We start from the raw sequence: 10,756 nt of genomic DNA on the forward strand, positions 1-10,756 counted from the left end.
TAGCAACCAGTCAGGGCCCATGGAACTATGGAGCTGTATGGGAGGAAGGAGTTGATAGTAAAAATCCATTAAATTGCTGTTTCAGTCAGACAGGAATTAATACTAGAGGTCTCATAGTCTGGCTTCTGAGGAGGCAGGCTGATAAATTCTGTTTGTACTGGAACAGGATTTAGGCTTTTTCTGTTCCTGGAAAACTAAAGGGTCAGACTAGGTATCTGTTAATAGGTCACTAGGAGTCCTAACTAACTCGGGGGATGTGTATCTCCTGAAACCAAGAGAACTAACCATTTAACTATCACAGTAAAAGTCCATAAGTTTGGCTGATAGTTGCTGTCTGCCTCTAAACTCATGACTTTTAATGCTATCATTTTCCTACTAACTGTGTCCAGTATAAGCAGTGTGATATAATAGTAAATTGTTTCAAGCTTTTTTGCAGAGGTATTTTCAAAAAATATAAGAGTATGGGAAGGGTTAAGAGAATTCTGTCTCACTCAAGTACACTTGGAGATTGGACCCACCCTCTCCTCAGTTAGACCTAGCCACAGTGATCCATGGAATAGTCACCTCTAGACTAGACTACTACAACTCGCTCTATGCAGGGCTACCTCTGACCCTGATCTGGAAGTTTCAGCTGGTGCAAAATGCGGTGGCACACTTCCTGTCTGGAGTGCCTATGCAGGCGCACATAAAGCCAGTGCTGTGCCAGCTACATTGGCTACCAGTTGTATACCAAATCAGATTCAATGTCTTAGTGCTAACTTTTAAAGCCCTATGCTGTCTAGGGCCATCATATCTGCAGGACTGACTCTCCTCATATGTTCCCCAGAGAGCCTTGCAGTCCTCTCAATTGGCCCATAGCCAGGATTTTTTAAGTTGGGGGGCATTTAAATTTCTTGGGGGGCACTGGCTAATCAAATTAAAGGAATACCCAGCTCCTTCCCCGCACCTGCTACCACTTGGGGGCCCTAGGCTGGATGGAAAGTCATGGGGCCTTGCCAGTAACTCAGGGGGCCTAGCCTCTCGACAGCATTTTCTGGTGGTCCCCAGCCCCAAAGACGTTTGTTTAGCCTCAACCAGGGCCAGGACCTTTTTGACCCTGACCCAGCCTGGTGGAATGCTCTTCCAGGTGAGATATAGGCCCTGTGGGATCTGTTACAATCCTGCAGGGCCTGTAAAACTGAGCTGGCCTTTGGTTGAGGCAGCTGCTCTCCATGCATAATGCCCCCCCCTGCCCCCTACACCACCTCACATGGAGATAAGTTATAGTGGTCAATATCTACTGCCTAAGCCTTGATCCTGGTATACATATGGGCACAACCGGTACTTTCTGGAAATTGCCATAATGAGAATGTTTGTTGTCTTGGTATTGTGTTGTGATTTTACTTGATTTATTGGAGGTGCATTTGATTTATTGGAGCTGCATTTTAACTGGTTTAGTTGGTTGTAACCTATCCTGAGCTCACTCATGGGGGGAAGGTGGGATAGAAGTATAATAAGTAAATAAATAAATAAATGTTGAGCCTCTTAAGCCCTTGTTTGTCTTGTTTTTCATCTTATATAGGACCTCTCTTCTTCTCTCTCTTACATGGGCTTGATGTTGTGCCAAGGCTCTGATCATACCATCGAGGAACTGCGGGCAGGAAGCGAGGCTGTTTGCCCCGGGGCGAACTGATGCATGTTTACGCAATCAGACTTCCACCCGCCCGCCCGCCCTGCAGTTCCCTATGCTACTGACATTTCTCTGGTGGTTTTTTGACCCGCTCTTGCGGCGCAACGAAACGCCCCACCAACGACTCTGGGACGCCAGACAGATGTGTCTGTCTGATTGCATCCCTTTAATCCACAGGGGAATCATTTGCCTGCCGCAGCTTCCGCTCCATATGATCGCAGCCCAAGTTAACCTTTTTTGAAGTTAGTTTGTTCACAATAAATTAAATGAACCTGCATGAATATGTCATATAAGATGTGCTTCTATTTTTGTAAGTAATTTTTTCCCTCTTGTTACCATTGGAGTCAGATCATCTTTGTAATTTGTTTGAACAGCATTTTCCCCTTAATCAGAAAACATGGAGGATCAGGAATACTGTGTAAAGCTTTTGTGCTTTCAAGACAAATGATATTTTTTTCACATTTAGCCCAATATATATGGGATTCAGGAGGAACTTCAGTGAAGTTGTTTGGTTCTTCATGGCACTCAGGAGGATTATTAATGAAGTTGCAACATTCATTCACCCTGTACAAGGCAGATGATTTGCTTGTCCTTTGTGACATTTAGCCCATCTGTTAATTATTCTGGCAATATGCACATCTGATTAAAATCAAATTGCTTATTTTACATAATAAGAACATACTAAAATTAATCCACAGAAATTACTGAGCCATTCAGTGATACAGAGCCAGATATCAGTTTTGGATACTCTTTACGTCCCAGAACACTAAAAAGGTTAAAAGCATCTTTGATTTTTATTCATGTGTCCAGTCCTGGTGACAAATGAGCTGTTCACCACTAGACATATATTTACCTATTGTAAATTCAAACTATGTTCACCATGTTTATATGCAGAGAAAGCAATGGTACAGACCACCCCTCCCATCACACACACTTACGTTTGGTTTTTGAGTAGGTGGTCCCCAAACGAGGACAAGATAGTTGATGCTTTGTGTCTGCTGAAATAGCACAGCGGCAGCAGCAGCAGCAGCAGGGCTTCTGTGTGGCAGGCCTCCCCCACAGCTTGCCTAGCCATTCCCTCCATGTGCCAAAAGAGCTTTTTCAGGTTTTTTAAATAATCAGCAATTGAATATTGTTATAGTCTTAAACATTATACAAATCTGTGTATCAGGTTCTCTGAACTCCTAACTTTCATTTTAAAAAATCAAGTCTCTAGTCCCTTTTGGTTACAGAGGACTTTCCCCTGATAACTCTTCTATAAGCAAGAATATCTGGAAAATTAATTTTCTTTTAACGCCACAAAAAGTTTTTAAACAGTGTGAACATATCTATTCAGCTCTGATCCAGTATATGAAAGTTAGCGGGGGGGGGGGTCATAACATTGCGAATACACAGTTCACAGCCATATCAAAGTAGATCTGAAATGTATCAGCAAAGACCTAAAAAAGGAATTACTTCCATTGTCTTTCCTTCTCCTCCCTCCCCTCATTAGAATTTATTGCCAAAGGGCCATAATAGTCTTTTTTTCTTGAAAGTAATACTTACATAACTGACAGCTTTGGTGGGGTTAAATACTAGCAGATGAGTTCTGCAGTGGTGTCTAAACGTGTTCCAAGTTAACAATTATATTATGGATGCATTGATATTCTAGTTTCTTTGTGCGCGTGCGCACACACATGTGTGCATGTGTGTGTGTGCCCATGTCTGGAAGTCATGGCAACCTCTGGTGACTCCTACTGGGGCATGGAAGATGTTCAGAGAAGTGGCTTGATAGCCTGCCTCTGGCCTCCCAGCCCTGGTATTCTTTGGAGGTCTCCCATCCAAACACTTGCCAGGGTTGGCCCTGCTTAGCTTCTGAGATCTGATGAGATCAGCTTGCCTGGGCTATTCAGGTCAGGGCGCTAGCCTAGTTTATTTTAGCACTACAGTGCTTCATGCTTTAATATGAGAACTAACAATCTTTTACATTTTATGGTCACTTTTTGGTGACCTTTCTATACCAAAAACTTTGTAAACTGGCCCTTAACTATTTCAGTGTTTCATTAATAATGATAGGGCTTCAAGGATAGAACCGATGAAAATATTGAGTTAGTAAACCTGAAATAGAACAGTCAACCCATGTCCAAAAAAGCCTTGCTTGTTTCCCTTTTCTTTATATCCTATTTACCTGAAAGGAAGACTTGTGGGTTTTTTTAATCAACATCTGCCATCAAGAAAAAGAAGTGATATCTTAAATTTGCATACAAATTACACTTATGTACAGTCAGGGCTTTTTTTCTGGGGGAACACACTGAAAGAGTTCCGGAACCTCTTTGACAAAATTCTTTTAAAAATGTTTAAAAGTTCATGCGTTTTCAGTATACAGACTGAAAACTTCATTTCCTTCTTGAGAGTTCTGGCACATCTTTTTTTTTTTTTTTAAGCCCTGTGTACAGTAACCAAAAAAAAAATTCTTCATGTTCTCTTATATTCAGGAGTCTCTTCCTTTTGGGTAGATAGGGGTTGTTGGTTTTTAAAAAAAATTAAAGTGAGGGATTCACTTTCCATAGATGCAGTGATGGTCCTTTAAAAGGGAATTCGAAAGATTCCTAGAGGATAGGTTCAATGGCTACTACCAAGATGTCTAAAGAGAACTTCCACATCCTTTAAATTTTTTAGAAGTATCCATGATTACTAAAGTTCTGTAAATCTAATTTACCTTTAAGGGGTAGATATGCTCTTTGAAAATTATTGCTTGCATCAATAGTCTCAACACGGCCAGATCTGTGGATACTTAAATTCAGAGACTGTGGCCATGAACAGACAAGACCAATCTTTCTGTTAAACTGAAAAATGCCCAACATTTGCAGACCTTCCCCCAAAACGTTTTTAAAAATTGGGGGGATTAAAACCTGTAGCACTGGTAGCTTTAAGAAACAAATGCTCACAGTGGCTGTTGTTAGGCAACCACATTACATTGCCAGGCTTCAAGGCTTGATTTGTGTCATTAAAAGATAGAGAGCAGAGTCCTTTCCAGGGCCATTTTTGCCCTTGAGGGAGGACTTGTTGGAGTGAGTGACTCAGCGTGCCTGGACACTGGGGGGTGCCACATCACTCTAAATGTGGATAGGTGTGAATGAGATGCCTCTCTTTGTCTTCACTTGGGACCTTCTCTCTGACCCCTCTTCTCTCTTGCTTTGTTCTCTCACTCCCTCTTTACATGGCCTTCCATGGAGACACATGTCTCTGCAGGTCTCTCCAGTAGATTAACAGTGCTCTCATACTCCCACACACATGATGGCGAATAAGCTGGCCATTTGTGACATGAAAAGTACTCTTTAGATTAGGCTTCTCTCTCTCTTTTCAACTGCAACCTGAATGTGAACTGGATCTACTTGAATAAAGGTAAGTTTACCTTTTTTGCAATATACTTCTTGAGAGACTTATTTACTGTACTCAGTATCATACTTCTGCTTCAATGACTGGGCAAAACTCTGCTATATTAACCATATATCCCAATAGGAGAGAGCCAGTTTGGTGTAGTGGTTAAGAGCAGAGGACTCTAATCTGGAGAACCCCATTGCTCCACATGAATCCAGCTGGGTGACCTTGGGCCAGTCACAGTTCTTTCAGAGCTCTCTCAGCCCCTAAAAAACAAGTCTAGCTTGCCACTAGCACAACATTAAGAGCTAGAATTTGCGGATGCCAGACAATCCTAGGATCTCCTGGCTATTCTAACACAATGCCATTCAATAATTATTTATTATTAATCATTATCCCAATAGGACTCATGAGGACCAGGCCTAGTAGCAACTACCAGGCAACTTGCTACCATGTGACTTGCATGACTCACCCAAGGCCAGTTGCTTGCTACTGTTCAACAGCAGTCACCTCATGAATGCTAGAGTGATGTAGTGATTAACATTTCAGATTAAGAATCCCCACTTAGCCATGGAAGCTTTTTGGGAGACCTCACTCACTCTCAGAATAATTTACCTCACAGGGGAGTTGTGAGAATAAAATGGAGGCGAAAACAACAGTGTCAGCTGCATTGGGTCCCCATTGTGGAGAATATAAATGGAATAATAAATATGGCTGAAGATGGGGGGGCAGATAAAATATAGGTTGGTTGGTGGGAGGGAAGGGGAGAAGGAAGCAGGGAAAGGTAAGAATGTGTGGGTTGCCTAGAGGATAGAAAGAGGAAATGGTGTTGGGAAGGGGAGACAGAGAGAAATAAGGTGGCCTCCACCAAGTCCTTGTAGGTTCCTCACCATGCAACTGGTCCCAGCAGCTGCACTGCACTACTGGACCATAGTTTTTCCAGGTAAAGGATGCTGGAGGAAAGAGAAGGAGGAAAGCTGAAGACAAGAAAGCAGATTAAGATAGGATGGCTGGTGGGTGGGAAGGAGAGAAGGAGACAGGAAAAGGGAGAGGCTATGGGGGTTGCCAGGGAAGGGAAAGAGGAAATGGTGGGGCAGGGTTAAATGAGTTGCCTCCTGAAAGTCCTTGAGGGTCCCCTGATTACATATCTCATAATTCTGTCATCCTTATAGAATAGATTTGGCCTTCTTGATTAAAATTATTTTGTAGTGGCTGAAGTGCTAGGTTCAAGATTTCAGGTGAGGAATTCCAGCATTTACTGTTCCTTCATGTTAAAAAAAATGAAAACAAAAAACTAACACAGCAGTTCCGGTGTGGTGTGGTGTGGTTTGGTGGTTAGAGTGTTAGACTAGGACCTGAGAGACCCAGGTTTGAACCCCCATTGTAGAAGAGTGCTGGGTGACCTTGGGTCAGTCACATACTCTCAGCCTAACGTACTTCATTGGGTGATTTTGAGGATACTGGGGAGAGAGGCAAGGTATAGATGAAGTAAATAAATAAACTACTGCACTCTTCTTTCCAAACTGAGACACACACACACACACACATCCCGGTTTTAACTTCTTGCGTTGTTCACATACACTTCTTGCCACCCTATCCTTAATAGTATGGACGAACGTGAAACCAATATGTTTTATTACCTGAGAAAATGAGGAATTGAGGCTCAGGAAAACAGACCTCCTGAGTGTCAGCTCACAATATGCCATATTCTTCAGACTGTTGGGGTTGTTTCCCTTAGCTATTTCAGTTAGACTTTTCAGAGGTCTCTTCAATTATTCCCCAAGAGATTAACAGCCACAAGGATAAACTTAAACATCTACTGCTATCCTTGGTTTTGCTTTTCATTTTGTTTTTTTCTTTACTGGAACCAAAATTAAATTGCATTTTTTTCCTATCATGACATACAGTTTTCTCTCACTTCCCTCTTCAGGGTTGATTTGTCACCCTCAGCAATTCAACTTCTTTATTTGTTTCCAAGTGGGGACATAAACTCTGAAGGGCAGTGGGGCGCAAGCCTCCTCTGGTATTTCCCATTTGGGGTAATGCCCCTCAGGCTCCCAGGACCTCCAGTGCTTCCTGGTAAGGGTGATTCCCCCCCCCCCACTACCAGGCAGCTTCATGAAGCTTATAAGGCTGTCAAGTTCAGTCAGTCTTGTTTGTCTTTGTAACAACTTAGCAAGTTCATAGGAGGCAGAGGGCTGGTTTGTTTGTTTGTTTTTGTAAAAGTAAGAGAGGAAGGAGATCCTCAGTGGATAATACTGTCCATAAAGTAACATTAAAGAGGGAGAGAGCCTGGAAGGGAAGGGAAAGATTAACAGAATTGCTGTAATCCATCTAGCAGTCAGAAGGCCTCAGTGGTTGAACTGAAGAATGTATTTCCTGTAGTCTGCAACACAAACTCTGATGTAAGTAAGGTAATGTAAGTAACAGGCCATGGTAAATTATGGTTTGCCTTTACAGATGGAATAGTAATAATTGCAATATTACCGTGTCCTGCTGGGCCCTGCCTTAGAAGAAGAAATAGTCCCATCGCCATTGTATCTTTAGCTATGGATGAGACAGTGGCCCAGTCTGCATCTAGAATTTGCTCCACTGTTTTACCAAACCTATGTTGGAACAGAAATCCCCCTCTACATTGCATGCCACTTTCACTTTTTTTGATTGGCAGATTTTACGGTAGCCTCCACACTGCATGCCAGTTTCATTTCCTTTGATCTCTTGGTTTTACAGTAACTGTCTGCATAGATTTATGGCTGTTTTATGGCCATTCAGGGGTGACTCTGCAGTCAGTATGGTGTTGGTCTGGGGTATCTTAATGTGGTTTTGAGCCGCATCTTTTTCTGTTCCGGTGTGGGTTTGGTAAAATAACAGAGTGAATACTAGATGCAGAATGGGTCAGTGTTTCCAAAAGCTCCCTTCCTAGATGTGTGCTGTGTGCCCTGACTCTATCCTGGCTATATTGACCTCGGCAGCCATTTTAGGAGCTAGCCATCCTCACTTTGGAGAAGGTTAGTCAAGACTGTCCTCAGGCTGTGGCTCAAGAGATGCCTCTCTCGAGGCCACAGCCAAGGGATTGAGGCACCTCTTTGCCCCGATAGGTCCCGCCGCCACCATGCCACGATGGCATCAAGAGGTGTACACCGGATGAGCGAACAAGTGATCCAGCACATTTACAAAGCTCTCCCTACCTCTGCAGCTGGCGTGGAATGAAGCATGAGTATTACTTTTCATCAACTGGATAGGCAGTTAAGCAGTCATCCAAAACCCCTATTTCCAATGAAAGAGGGGGAGGTAGTCTGCCCCCCTAACTCTAAACGAACCTTTAAAGCGATATTCGGGGCTAGGAGCAGCAGCATTTTTGGATTAAATCCAGTGCAGATCTATCTAAAGCGACCCTATAAACAAACGTTTGCAGACTTTAAAAAACTTTCCCTGAAGTGTAAACAATGACTAATCGGGCAGAAAAGATGGTGACAAGAATGAAGCACTCTCCTGGAATTGCAAGATCAGCTCTTCCAGCTGCTAAATCAGAAGTAAATACTGACTTTCCCAACATATTGGCTACAACATTGCACCCTCTGTTGGATCAGATGACTAACCTCAATAACAACTTTGAAGCATTTCAAAAACAACTGAAAGAGATCAATATGAAAACAAAGGAGACAGCAAAATCAGTGAAAAAAGTTGAAGCCAAGACAAAAGCAATTAAGCAAATTTGGAGACAGTGGAGAAAGAGAGAATATCTGACAAAGAATAGCTTTTAGGACTCCAAATGGAAAAATCAGCTTTTGTTCTGAGATTTCAAGGGTCCTGAGCAGAAGGGTGAGAATCTGAAGGAAATCTTAAGTGAAGCATTGGCCCTAATGACAGGTTTAACAGTGAATCTACTGCAAAACAATATGGATATGATCTATCGGACATATCCAGAATTTATCAAGAAAAAAAAACCTGCCTGGGGAAATAATGGTGAGATTCTCAAAGATCTACAAGAGACGTGGTGCTCAAGGCCACAAATAAGGTATCCCTAAAAATCAAAGACAAAGAAATCAGTGTCCTAAAAGATATACCATTCAAGATAAGAAAGAAGAGGAGATAATATAAAAACCTAACTAATTTTCTGCAGAAAAACTCCACATCCTACAAATGGATAATTCCTGAGGGACTTGTCTTCAACTACAAAGATAAAAAGAAAAGATTGACTCTGTCATAAAAGTGAAATTGTTTTTGGAACAGCAACAAAGGCCAGTGAGTGATAAAATAGCAACAGAGGAACAAGGAGAAGAAGAAGATAGCACATATGGGACAGGAAATTTGGACATAGCGGGCAGTACTCCAGAAGAGGACTCTGAATTAGAAAAAGGGGCTGCCGCCCCAAAACTCCTGAAAGTCTAACAGAACTTTGATAAGAAGAAATATAGGGGAAAGAATAAGAAATAAGACAACCATATAAGCTTGAAAGTTTAATTGTTTAAGCTGTACTTAGCTGATTTAAACACGTAAATACCAGTGTGTAATAGAAGCTTTAAGAATTTGCGTTATTCCTATTAATTTTCTATAGAGGGACCTTTGTTTAAGCTAAAGGTTACCCATATTGTATCATCCTTGTGTAGCTTAAGTTTTAGTTTAGTGTTTTAGTGTGTGTAGTGTTTTAGTGTTCGTAGTGTTTAGTGTTTGTAGAAGGAAAATAATAAAAAAGCTATTAAAAAAGACTGTTACTGATAGGACATCCACATGCCTATCCATTGCCACAAGGGCTTGTAATGCCATGCACTAATGTAATTTCAACATAAAATGCAACTCTTCCTGAGTGCAAAATCTAATTGTTCTCAAGCAGCCAGGTGAGCCTGAGTACCTTGGCTGGATGTCTCCTAGCCTACCAGCCTGCCTCAGACATGTGTAAAGTCTCCAACCTTCCAGCCCTTTTGTCCACACTGCCTGGATGGAATTGCCTTTCTGGGAAGCCTGCCCCCCATCTTTTACTCAGTCAGAGCCAGGAAATCCATAGATTTTCATTCTGGACTCACCATGAATTCCTGGACCTCACAATTATTTATTTAGTATTCTTTTGTGCTGTCTCCCATAACTACTGCTGCTCTGCCAGCCAAAACTATGTAGTTTCATCCTCTCCACTTGTGCAGAGGCTACCAACTTTGCTGCTCTTTCTTTGGGACTTTGGGATATTTCCTTGCCACACAGGCGGGTCCCTCCACTGCTTTACCTTCTTATTTTTTTCCCCCTTTGGGACCTTTAAAAGATCTGCCTGAAGCCCCTACTGTGGATCACTGAAACAAACAAACAACATACTCTACACAGCTCAGCAGACTGAGAACAGAAAACGTTCTTCTGTCTTTTAATTCCTTAAAAAAACTCTCCTCTCTCCTTTAAATCCCTCTCTCTCCCACTTCTTTTTGTGGCTGTTCCCTGGCACAGAATTCTCAATCAGCCAGAGGCTTGACTCTTTCACTTTCTCATTCTCCCCTAACTCTTCATACACACATCCTTCTGAACACATCTATTTCACTAATCTTATGCTTGAGTACCTTTTCAATTTCTGAACCCCTATATTTCCCTAAATAGGCCCTATACCTTGTTTTGGAAGGTTGTGTCATGGTTGTAGCCTATCAGAGGCACTTTGAGCTGCACACTATCCAGGAAACATTTCCTTAACCACTTGTCCTGCTCTCCAGCCCCAAATTGGCAACTGTGTCAGTTTTCCAAGCTAGCAAT

Source organism: Gekko japonicus, unplaced genomic scaffold (genome assembly GCF_001447785.1).
Source record: "Gekko japonicus isolate JY-2015 unplaced genomic scaffold, Gekko_japonicus_V1.1 scaffold225, whole genome shotgun sequence".
In the NCBI taxonomy this organism is placed as follows: domain Eukaryota; kingdom Metazoa; phylum Chordata; class Lepidosauria; order Squamata; family Gekkonidae; genus Gekko; species Gekko japonicus.